The sequence below is a fragment of the Megascapheus bottae genome, chromosome 4, assembly GCF_031878675.1.
Source record: "Megascapheus bottae isolate mThoBot1 chromosome 4, mThoBot2.hap1, whole genome shotgun sequence".
Lineage (NCBI taxonomy): Eukaryota > Metazoa > Chordata > Mammalia > Rodentia > Geomyidae > Megascapheus > Megascapheus bottae.
In genome coordinates this window covers 60495643-60505544 of record NC_143512.1, presented here as the reverse complement: position 1 = coordinate 60505544, position 9902 = coordinate 60495643, and the positions used below count along the sequence as shown (strand labels likewise).

Below are 9902 nucleotides of genomic sequence, written 5' to 3'. Positions count from 1 at the left end.
TTAGGCACATTTGAAAGTGCTCAAGAGATGTATGTGGCTAGTGATTTACCAAACTGCAGAACTTGACTTTCATAGTTAAGTGAGAATGAGAGGTTTTTTTTTTTTTTTTTTTTTCAGGACTGATGGTTGTTAAAGACAAATGAAAGAGGAGTGTAAATAATGAAAAAAAAAAGATAAGAATAGATTTCTCCTTTAGCTGGAACTATCTTCACAAATTCTGATTTTAGTCTTATGATTTAGGCAAGTCTTTGTTTTTCAGGGTTTTTTTTTTTTTTTTAACCTCCAAGAACTTGTTAACCACTTTTGTTAACTGAATTGAAGCCCTGGTGCTTCAACTCAGAGCCTGAGCACTGTCCTTGGGCTTTCTCAAGGCTAGCGTTCTACCACCTGAGCCACAGCACCACTTCAAGCGTATTCTATGTCTCTGGTACCAAGGAATCCGGGTCTTCATGTATGCTAAGCAGGCACCCTACCGCCAGGGTAAATTCCGAGCCCTTAATCACTTCTTATTAGTTAAACCCTAATGTCTTCAACTAAATGAGAAAAAAATGGCGTTACTAGAACAATCGTGAATAAATTAATCATGTTAACATTAGGCAAGATTACAATCTAAAATTGATGCAAGGTGTTGCTTAACATTTTAAAATCCGTTGTCATATGTGGTTTGATAGTCCTGTGGTTATGTGTGCTTGAGATTGTGCGCGTGCACACACACTACTACTAGGACTTGAATTCAAGGCCAGGATGCTTTCTTAGGTTTTTTAGTCAGGGTTGTCATTGAGTCTCTCAGACTTCCTGTCCAATCTGGCTTTGAACAACAATCCTCAGATTTCAGCCTTTTGAGTGGCTAGGTATGAACTACTAAACACTTAAAAGATAGCCATTTTTTGTCTACTTCACTACATAGAACAAGCCCCATGAAGGATGCTTAAAAATAGTTTAGTATTGTGGCTGGGAATGGGAGTTAGTGGTAGAGTGTTTGCCTAGCATGCTAGAAACTTTGGGTTCGATTCCTCAGTACCACATAAATAGAAAAAAAAAGCCAGAAGTGGCACTGTGGCTCAAGTGGTGGTAGAGTGCTAGCCATGAGGAAAAAATCAGCTGAAGGGCAGTGCTCAGGCTTTAGATTCAAGCCCTGGGACTGTTGGGGGGGCAGGGGAGGAAGGAAAATAGTGTATCACAAATGTTCCACTAAAGTAGCTGTTCCAATTCTCTCCCAGGTCTTTTGGTTCCTACTAACTTTTTGTGTGTGCTTCTGATGAAAGGGATTGAACGCATGGCCTTGGGCATGTTAAGGACTGTGCTCCAGTACTGAGTCTCTCCTCTTAAAACTTTGATGATGTATAGCACCTTTTCTAACACCTGGGACTTTCCTATGTGAAGGTAAAATGATGCTGCATCCATGGTTGATGTCTAGGCATCTTTAGCCTCCTTTTGTTAATCAGAGAACTAGCTTTCTCCCTTATTTGCTATCATGTAGTTTCCCAGAGCTTCCTCCTCCCTCCCTTTTGTTTTAGAGTCTTCCTATATAGCCTGGGTTGTCCTGGAACTTGCCATCCTTTTACCTCAACCTCCTGAGTGCTGAGATTACAAATTTGTATTCCCTGATCTCCAGGCTGTAGCCCATTCTTATGACTGAAAGGAGAATTTAGGAATAACATGAAATGATTTGGCATTATAAAAATAATGGTTTATGCTGCATTTTCTGCTTGCTACTGTCTTAAGAACTTTGTTTGCCTTTATCATTTTATTAAATCTTGATGCCCTTTGTAGTAGGCAGGTCTCATATCTACAAAAGGCACCAAAATACAAGAACTCAGATCCATCCGGGAACTGTAGTACTAATTGGCAGAGTCTAGGTATTGCAAAACAGTAAGCAACCACTCACACAATTACACAAAATGATTAACATTATAGGGGATTCCCAGAAAAAAAATCAGGAAAGCCCCTTCTCCACATTTACTCCTTATTATGTGGTGGAAGAAGTGTAAGTGTAGAAGGATGAAATTTAGAGAATTTGGAGAATGTATTGTACTATGAGAAAAGGACCTGCCGTGAATTATGACAAAGGTATGTTTCCTTAAACTAAACTTGAAGAATATTCTCCAGGAAGGCTTCTTCAAACTGCTTAATCTTAAATTCTTTTCTCTTGTGATGGCTGAATTCTGTGAAAACTCTGTCTTGGTACCTAGCATGCCATATTGTTAGTATTTGGTTTTCTTGCTTGCTTGATTTTTTGTTTGTTTGTTTTTGTTGTTGTTTGTTTGTTTGTTTGTTTTTGCCAGTCCTGGGTTTGAGCTCAGGGCCTGAGCACCTGACCTTGGACTTTCTCAAGCTCTACCACTTGAGCCACACCACAACTTCTGCCTTTTTTCTACGTATGTGGTACTCAGGAATAAAACCCGGGTCTTTATGCATGATAGGCAAGCACTCTACCACTAAGCCTGCTTGCTTGTTTTTAACACAGTGCTAGGTTTTGAGCTTAGGACCTAACATTTGCTGAGTTTGCACTTGCTCTATAGCTGAACTAGCTGAGCCATGCGTCCCACTCTTTCTGTGTGTGTGCGTGTGTGTGTGTGTGTGTGTGTGTGTGTGTGTGTGTGTGTGTGTGTGTGTGTAGGGGGGCAGGTGGTTATGTTGGAGAAACTTCTTGCCCCAAATTTACTTCTGGACTGTAATCTGCCTGTTCTAGGGCCTCAATCATAACTGAGATGACAGGTATGCACCACTATACGCAGCTTCTCAGGTTGAAATGGAGTCTCCTGGACTTATTTACTAAGTCTGGCTTTGAATCTGATTTTTCCAGATCTTAGCCTCCCAAGTAGTTATGATTGTAGGAATGAATTATGAGTGCCTGGTTAGTATTCAGTTTTTATAATACCTGTATCTTCCACTATTCTAGCTTGAAGGAAGAGAATGTGTTTTCATCTATATACCTTTAGATCTGTCTTAGTACAGTACTTTTTAACAGTAACCAACTGCAATACTCTCCTACCTTTCCTTGGTTTGTCAGTATAATGACAGTAAAGAAGTCAGAACTTGCTGACTTTAAGTTCATCTTTGGACCTTATGGGAGCAGACAATTCAGCCTTTCTAATGCAGTTAATGAGATGTTTTTCATAAGTATATAGGGCATGTTTGTAAATCTTATCAAGCAGAAGACATGTATCTAGAAGGTTTAAAGAGCTCAAGACAACTGCAAAAGAACAAGTCAGTTAGATAACAGACATTCTACATGAATGGGAAAAAGAATCGGAAAAAGAATCAAGAATAGATATTTCACTGAAAAGAATATAGAATATTTAAGCCCAAAAATGCTTACAAGAATTAGCCATTAAATTAAAATTAAACATTTATTGCATTTCACTATCTACTTATCAAGATAGCTTAAAAATTTTAGCTCAAACAAATGCATGTTTTCAAGGATATAAAAAAAACCCTAGAAACTCACATTTTATTGGTAGGAAGGCATAAAGTTGTAGACCTCTAGAAAACTGTTTCACATGCAACGCACACACATACACACACACACACACACACACACACACACACACACCCAGCAAATACATTCCTGGGCATTTCTCCCAGAGGGGAAAAAAAAAAGATTTATATCCACACAAAACCTGAATCTAAATGTTCATAGTGGCATTTTTAATAATAGCCTCAAAGTGGAAATAATCCAGATATCCTTCAATGAGTGAATAAACTGTGGCACTTTTATTTATACCACAGACTTCAGCTCTGCTGAAGAAAACACGACTGATAGAACGTTGATATATCTGAGTGATACAGAGGACATTCTCAAAAAGTAATTATATGATTCTATTTATATAGCCTTGAAAATTAAAAGAGAAAAAAGCAGGGTGGTGGTGGCTCATGCCTGTTATCATAGCTACTCTGGAGGCTGAAGTCTGAGTATTGAGGTTCAAAGCCAGCCCAAGCAGGGAAATCTGTGAGACCCTTATCTCCACTAAGAGAACCAAAAGCAAAACAAAAATCCCACCAACATCCAGAAATGGACCTGGCATAGAGAGCCTTGAGCAAAATAAGCTCAGGGGCAGAGCCAGGCCATGAGTTCAAGCCCCAGGACCAGCACCAAAAAAATAAAAAGGATCAATTAGGCAAAAGGGCAGGGTTTGGAGGAGTAGATGTGGTTATTAAAAAGCTAGGTATTGTGACTAACCCTTGTGATAGAGCTGTTCTATTATAGAATGTGTTACTATACACACAGACCTGCACATATAAAAACATAACATAGATCTCAAATGTATATGACCAGAAGTACATGTACAACAAAGGTAGGTAGACTGTATTACAGTTAGGCAAGATGGTACCACTGGGGGATACTAGATAAAGAGCGAACTGGATTTATCTATCATTCATTACAACTTCATGTAAATCTATACTTGTAAGTAGGGGTTGTTATAAATCTTGTCTACATAAATGAATATTATTTGAATATGAAATGTCTCCTATAGGCTCTCTAGCTGGGCATGCTGTTTTGGAAGGTTCTAGAAACTGTAAGAAGCAGGGGCCTTGCTGAAGGAGAGGGTGTGTCCTTGGGTACTACATCTTGTCCTGACCCCTCTTATTTACCCTCACTGTTATCTGCCTGCCCTAAAGTGAATAGCTTCAGTCCACTATGCCCTTCATCCATGAGGTTTCTGCCTTGCCATGGGCCTAAACCAGTAGAACCAGCTGATCATAGACTGAAACCTCTGAAACTGTGAGCCGATAAATCTTTCCTCCTTTACACTATTTCTATCCAGTATGTGTCATAATGATGGGAGGAGAAACACAATAAACCTTGTTCTATCTTATCACATCATTCCTAGTTCTTTCTTAGCTAATTAAATTCACTCTTCCACACTCAAATCATCATGGCAACTTAAGTACCATTATAAATGAGTACAGGCATCACTAAGAGAAGAATAATTAGCTGATGTGTTTGTTCTCATGGGTCTCATCTGTGTAAATTATTGTCCTTTCCTGGTCTCTTGGGTCCGCTATGAAACTCCAGCCAGTTAGCACTGGAAACTCCCATCTGGATCAAGGTACCACTCAATCAGCCTCTCAGGTAGCCTAGTATGCTGGCTTAAGACCTCTCCAGCATCCAGTGCTAGTTGTTTAAAGTTGAATTCTTAGGTTATAACTCCATGAGGATAGGAGTGCATTCATTCACTTGTTTGTTTACTCAGCAAAAATGGCTACTGTGGCTGATTATGAGTATTGAAAATTTGCATGAGGCTTGCAACTATTAGCCTGGAATCTAGAAGCCTGTTTTATAGCTGTTGGAGAAACTCCGGGGGGGGAATTACTGTGGTTATTGAGGTCATGGCAGTGGAAGTAGAAGGACCAAATTCAATGGACATTCTAGGAGGAGCTGACAAAGTGTGTATGAGACATTAGTGAGAGGTCAGAGACAAAGATGACCCCCAGGATTATGGCTCAGTAACCAAGCCAAAGTGGGAATGCTAAAAGGAAGAAAGTTCAAGGACTCAGAAACTCTATTTCCATTTTGGACATCTAATATGATACATAACATCTAAGTAGGATTGTTCATTGGGCTGTTAAGTTTCGGTGACAGAGGAATGTTGTATGAGTTAGAAATTTGATGGCTAGACAAAAGAAGAAATGAGATTATTTAGGAAAAGCATATAGAGACAGAAAAGGGAAGCACCAGATTTAATGGCTGGGTTGATAGAGAAAAGCCCTTTTGTCTGTTCACATAGGAAAGAAGCCAGTAAAAAAATGAAGTCTAATGAAAGTATGAGAGTGTCAAGAAGCATCCAGTCCCTATATGGGGTGTTTCTTGCCCGAGGCCATCAATAAACAGCCACCCCTGGCAATCTAGTGCATTTTCACTAAGCAATCTTCTGATTGTAATTTTATTATTTGCTTAAATTTGTATGAAGAGGAATGACAATTTTAACTAATATTAGGCACTTATTTTCCAATTAAGCACTTTAGGAGGATTGAGAATTAAATCTTCAAAGTAACTTTATAAAGTGGATGCTGTTTTTTTTTTTTGCCAGTCCTGGGTTTTGAACTCAGGGCCTGAGCACTGTCCTTAGGCTTTCTCAAGCTTTGCCACTTGAGCCACAACACCACTTCTGGCTTTTTCTACGTATGTAGTACAGAGAAATCAAACCTGGGTCTGTGTACATGCTAAGCAAGCACTCTACCACCAGGCCAAACTCGTGGCCATAAGGTGTATTATCTTCTATGCTCAGTTGAAAAGAGCAAATGTCTTTGCCAAGAGTAGATAGATGGAGGTCTAAAAGGAGGGAGCCTTGAGGAACATAGTAAGGAGTTGTAGCAACTGCTATAAACGGCTTTTATTTGGAGAAGAGGTCATAGGAGACTGGCAGGCTGGTACAGAGGCCTAACTAAGGTCAAATACTTGAGATTTTTAGGGACAATCGTTTTGGGACACCTTGATGTGGGAACTCAGAAACCTTTACCTGGGAATATAGTTTCCTCATAAAGTTGAGGCAGAAGGATAAAGACAGGCCTGAGAAACTACTTAGATGGAGGAGAAGAAGGAAAAAGGGAAGCCTAAGAGTCAGAAATAAGGGAGCTGAACACAAAATGGACAAAGACTGAGATATAAGAGCTGAAAATTTTAGAGAAAATTCAGGGCAATTCTACTAATTGCATAATTCAACTAATTGAACTAAATGTTGGCTGTCTAGCAGCCAGGTAATGTAATAGCTGGAAATACTCATTAATCAGACAATGGACAGAGTCCAACATTGACAGGGGAGAGAAAGGAGTGCCATTACTTAATATATAAATATCAAGCAAGAAGTCTTTTGCCTCTGGCATGTTCTGTTTCCTTTTCTGGCTGAATCTCTTCACTGATCTTTTTGCTGCCCTGTGGTCAAATGCCAGGACCTTCCTTTCATTTTACCGTATAGGGTACTTTCTCTCCCTTTCATCTCCCTGTGCTCCTCCCCCTCCGTCTTCCACACAAGGAGTTAGACACAAGTAGTGGTGCTAAGATCAGTAATGTTTTACACAGGCTTAGGTAAATGCTGTACTCTGGAACCTACATCTCCAGCTGTAATGACCTTGTCATAAAACCTGCCAAGAGTGCATATTGTTAGATATAACTGACTCTCTTATGGATCTTATCTCATTGCAGCTGTTCAGTTGACTAATAATAGATTGTACTTTTAAAAGGGAAGTTTGAAACAATAAACTGGGCAATGGTTTAGCATGATATGATGAGAAGACATCAAAACTACCTATTCTCTGATCTGGGTTTTTGTTTTTTTTTTTTTTTTTGCCAGTCCTGGGCTTGAGCTCAGGGCTTGAGCACTGTCCTTGGACTTTCTCAAGGCTAGAGCTCTACCATTTGAGCCACAGCACCACTTCCGGCTTTTTTTCTATGTATGTGGTACCAAGGAATCGAACCCGGGTCTTCGTGCATGCTAGGCAGGCACTTTAACCACTAGGCCAAACTCCCGGCCCCCTCTGATCTGGTTTTAATTAAATGCCAGATTTTGGTAATAAGTTCCTGTGGACTTTCATGTTTAATAGTACATCTTCTCAGATACAGTCTACAATTTTTTTTTTCTAGTCCTGGGGCTTGAACTCAGGACCTTCGCACTTTCTCTGACTGAGCTTTTGCCAGAGCTAGCATTCTACCACTTTAGACACAGCACCATTTCCAGCATTTTGATAGTTAATTGGAGATAAAAGTCTCTTCGGGCCCAGAGTTCAAGCCCCATGACCAATCCCTCGCCCCCAAAACAAGTCTGCTGGACTTTCTTGCCTAGGCTGGCTTTGAACCACAATCCTCAAATTTCAGTCCCCAGAGATAGTAGGATTACATGCCCGAGCCACTGACACATAAGGAGCCATTCATTTTTAAGCTCAGAAAAGAACCAACTCTAACCCTCCACAAAATGTGTTGTTTTTATAGCAAGTTTATTGTTGTTATTACTTTGCAGTATTAAGGACCAACTAAGGGCATGCTCTACCACTGAACAATTTATTCCTTTTATCCATCAGCTCATTATACTTGCTGTTCTCTGACCTGTCTCTAAAGCTGCACTTATTCATTGTTATTTTATTTTTTGCAGGTCATAGGCCTTGAACTCTGGACCTGGGCGCAGTCCCTAAACGCTTTTTGCTCAAGGCTAGAACTCTGCCACTTGAGTTACAGCACCATTTTTTTTTTTTGACTTACTGGAGATAAGAGTCTCACTGACCTTCTTCCCCTGGCTGGCTTTGAATCATGATCCTCAGATCTCAGCCTCCTGAGTAACTAGTAATACAGGTGTGAGCCATTAGGGCCCAGTTTCACTATTATTTAAAAAAGGATGCCGAGATCTTTCCTTTCTGCAAGCTTTTCCAGAGCATGGACTTGTTTTACTTTATCATACGGTGGAGTCCATTTGCCAAATGTTCTTTTATGCTGATTAAACACATGAGACATTTTTCAAAGTAAGGTCCCCCCTTCCCCCCCACCCCGGGCAAGGCCTGCTTTGCCTTCTGTGGAACGAATAAAGGGGAAAGAAGTAACACTGTCAGCTTTGGGTGAGTGCGTCATTTTCTTTTCCATGTGTAATTCCCTCTGCTTTCAGCCAGAATACACCTGCAGAATAAGTAAGTGAACTGTGCGAAAAGAACAAGGAGGTCATTATGGTTTTCAGCCCTTGAATAGTTTTGCTGAAGACAGCTAACAGCAGGTCAGGAAGGTTAATAGAGTCCACCGTGGCCTCTTCCAGACGCTGGGTATAGAGGAGGAGCACAGAGTTTGCTCCAGGCTGGCTCTGGTGCAGAAGGCAAATAGATGTGTGTTAATTTTGGGGCCTTGACATCGTTTCGGAGGAATTTAACTCCACCTCCCCAAGCTAGACTGGAAAATCAACGCCCCCATTCCCGCCTTTCTCCGCCTCCTCCTCCTCTTTTGCCTTTAGTCCACTCCTATTACAGAAGTTGAGATTTTTTTTCCTAGAGAGCTGGAGGAGAGTCAGGCACCCCCAGTGGACTTACATTTTCCATCTGCTTGCTCTGGGGGGACTCCAGAGAGGAAATCAGGCTTTGTAAGTGGCCCTCTGGGGGTGGGATGAGGGGGGGAGAGGGAAGACTAATGAATTCCTGAAAACTTGCCCGTGGCGGTAAGGGTGTAGGGTTTGATTGACAAGGACGAGGGGGAGGGAAGCGCGGAGGCGGGGCTGGGGTCCAGGCTCCGGGCACAGACAAAGACGCGCTGGCTGCCAACCAGCGGCACCCCCTGCGGGTAGCGGGCCTTTGCCGTCACCGAGGGTGGGCATTTCGTCTTGTCGCTTCCTTCTTCTGAAAGGGCGCGGGCGCTGAGGGCTCCTGGCCAGGGGAAGGCCCGAGTTGGAGAGGGGGCGAGGGAAGCGGGGCGCGGGCGGCGCAGCAGCCATCGAGTGGGCGTCACCGAGCCGCCGGCCCGGGGCTGTTCTTCCGGGTTGGAGGAGCTGGCCGCGGGGACCTGGGTTTGCCCGCGCGGCGCGGCACGGCGGTCCCCTCGATCCCCGCGCAGCCCGGGTGCGCAGCCCTCCGCCCAGGTGAGCGAGTGGCGGTGCTGGCGCGGCGGGGGCGCGCAGGACGCAGCCGGGCACGGGGCGCACGGACCCGCCTGACTACCCAGGCCCCTCGGGCCACACAAAGTCAAGAGCAGAAGGGGGTGGGGTGGGGCCCTCCGGGCCCTGAAAATGGGGTGCACCCGGGAGAGGGGAGATTCGGCTGGGAAGTAGTACGTCTACTGGGTAGTATTGAGGGGTTGGAGGTGGATTGGGGGTCTCTAGCAGAAGGCAGAAAATGAGGCTGTGCAGGTGCAGATCTTGGAGCTGGGGTGAAGGTGACAAAAGTCCTTTGGGATCACTTTGACCTCAAAGGGGGGATGGGCAGTGCCCTCACAG

At 42.8% G+C, this 9902-nt stretch overlaps 1 protein-coding gene across 3 annotated transcripts in view; it reads left to right on the top strand.

Moving 5' to 3' along the window:
* The first annotated feature begins 8943 nt into the window (after window positions 1–8943).
* Nnt (nicotinamide nucleotide transhydrogenase) overlaps window positions 8944–9902 on the top strand; it is a 101808-nt gene continuing 100849 nt past the window's right edge. Inside the window, exon 1 of one of the 3 annotated variants that reach the window (XM_090331966.1) lies at window positions 8944–9056. The gene's annotated coding sequence lies outside the window, so the exon portion shown is untranslated. Of the gene's footprint in view, window positions 9057–9213; window positions 9280–9423; window positions 9549–9902 lie in introns of those variants that run through there. The other 2 variants (XM_090331968.1, XM_090331967.1) reach the window with 2 other exon arrangements.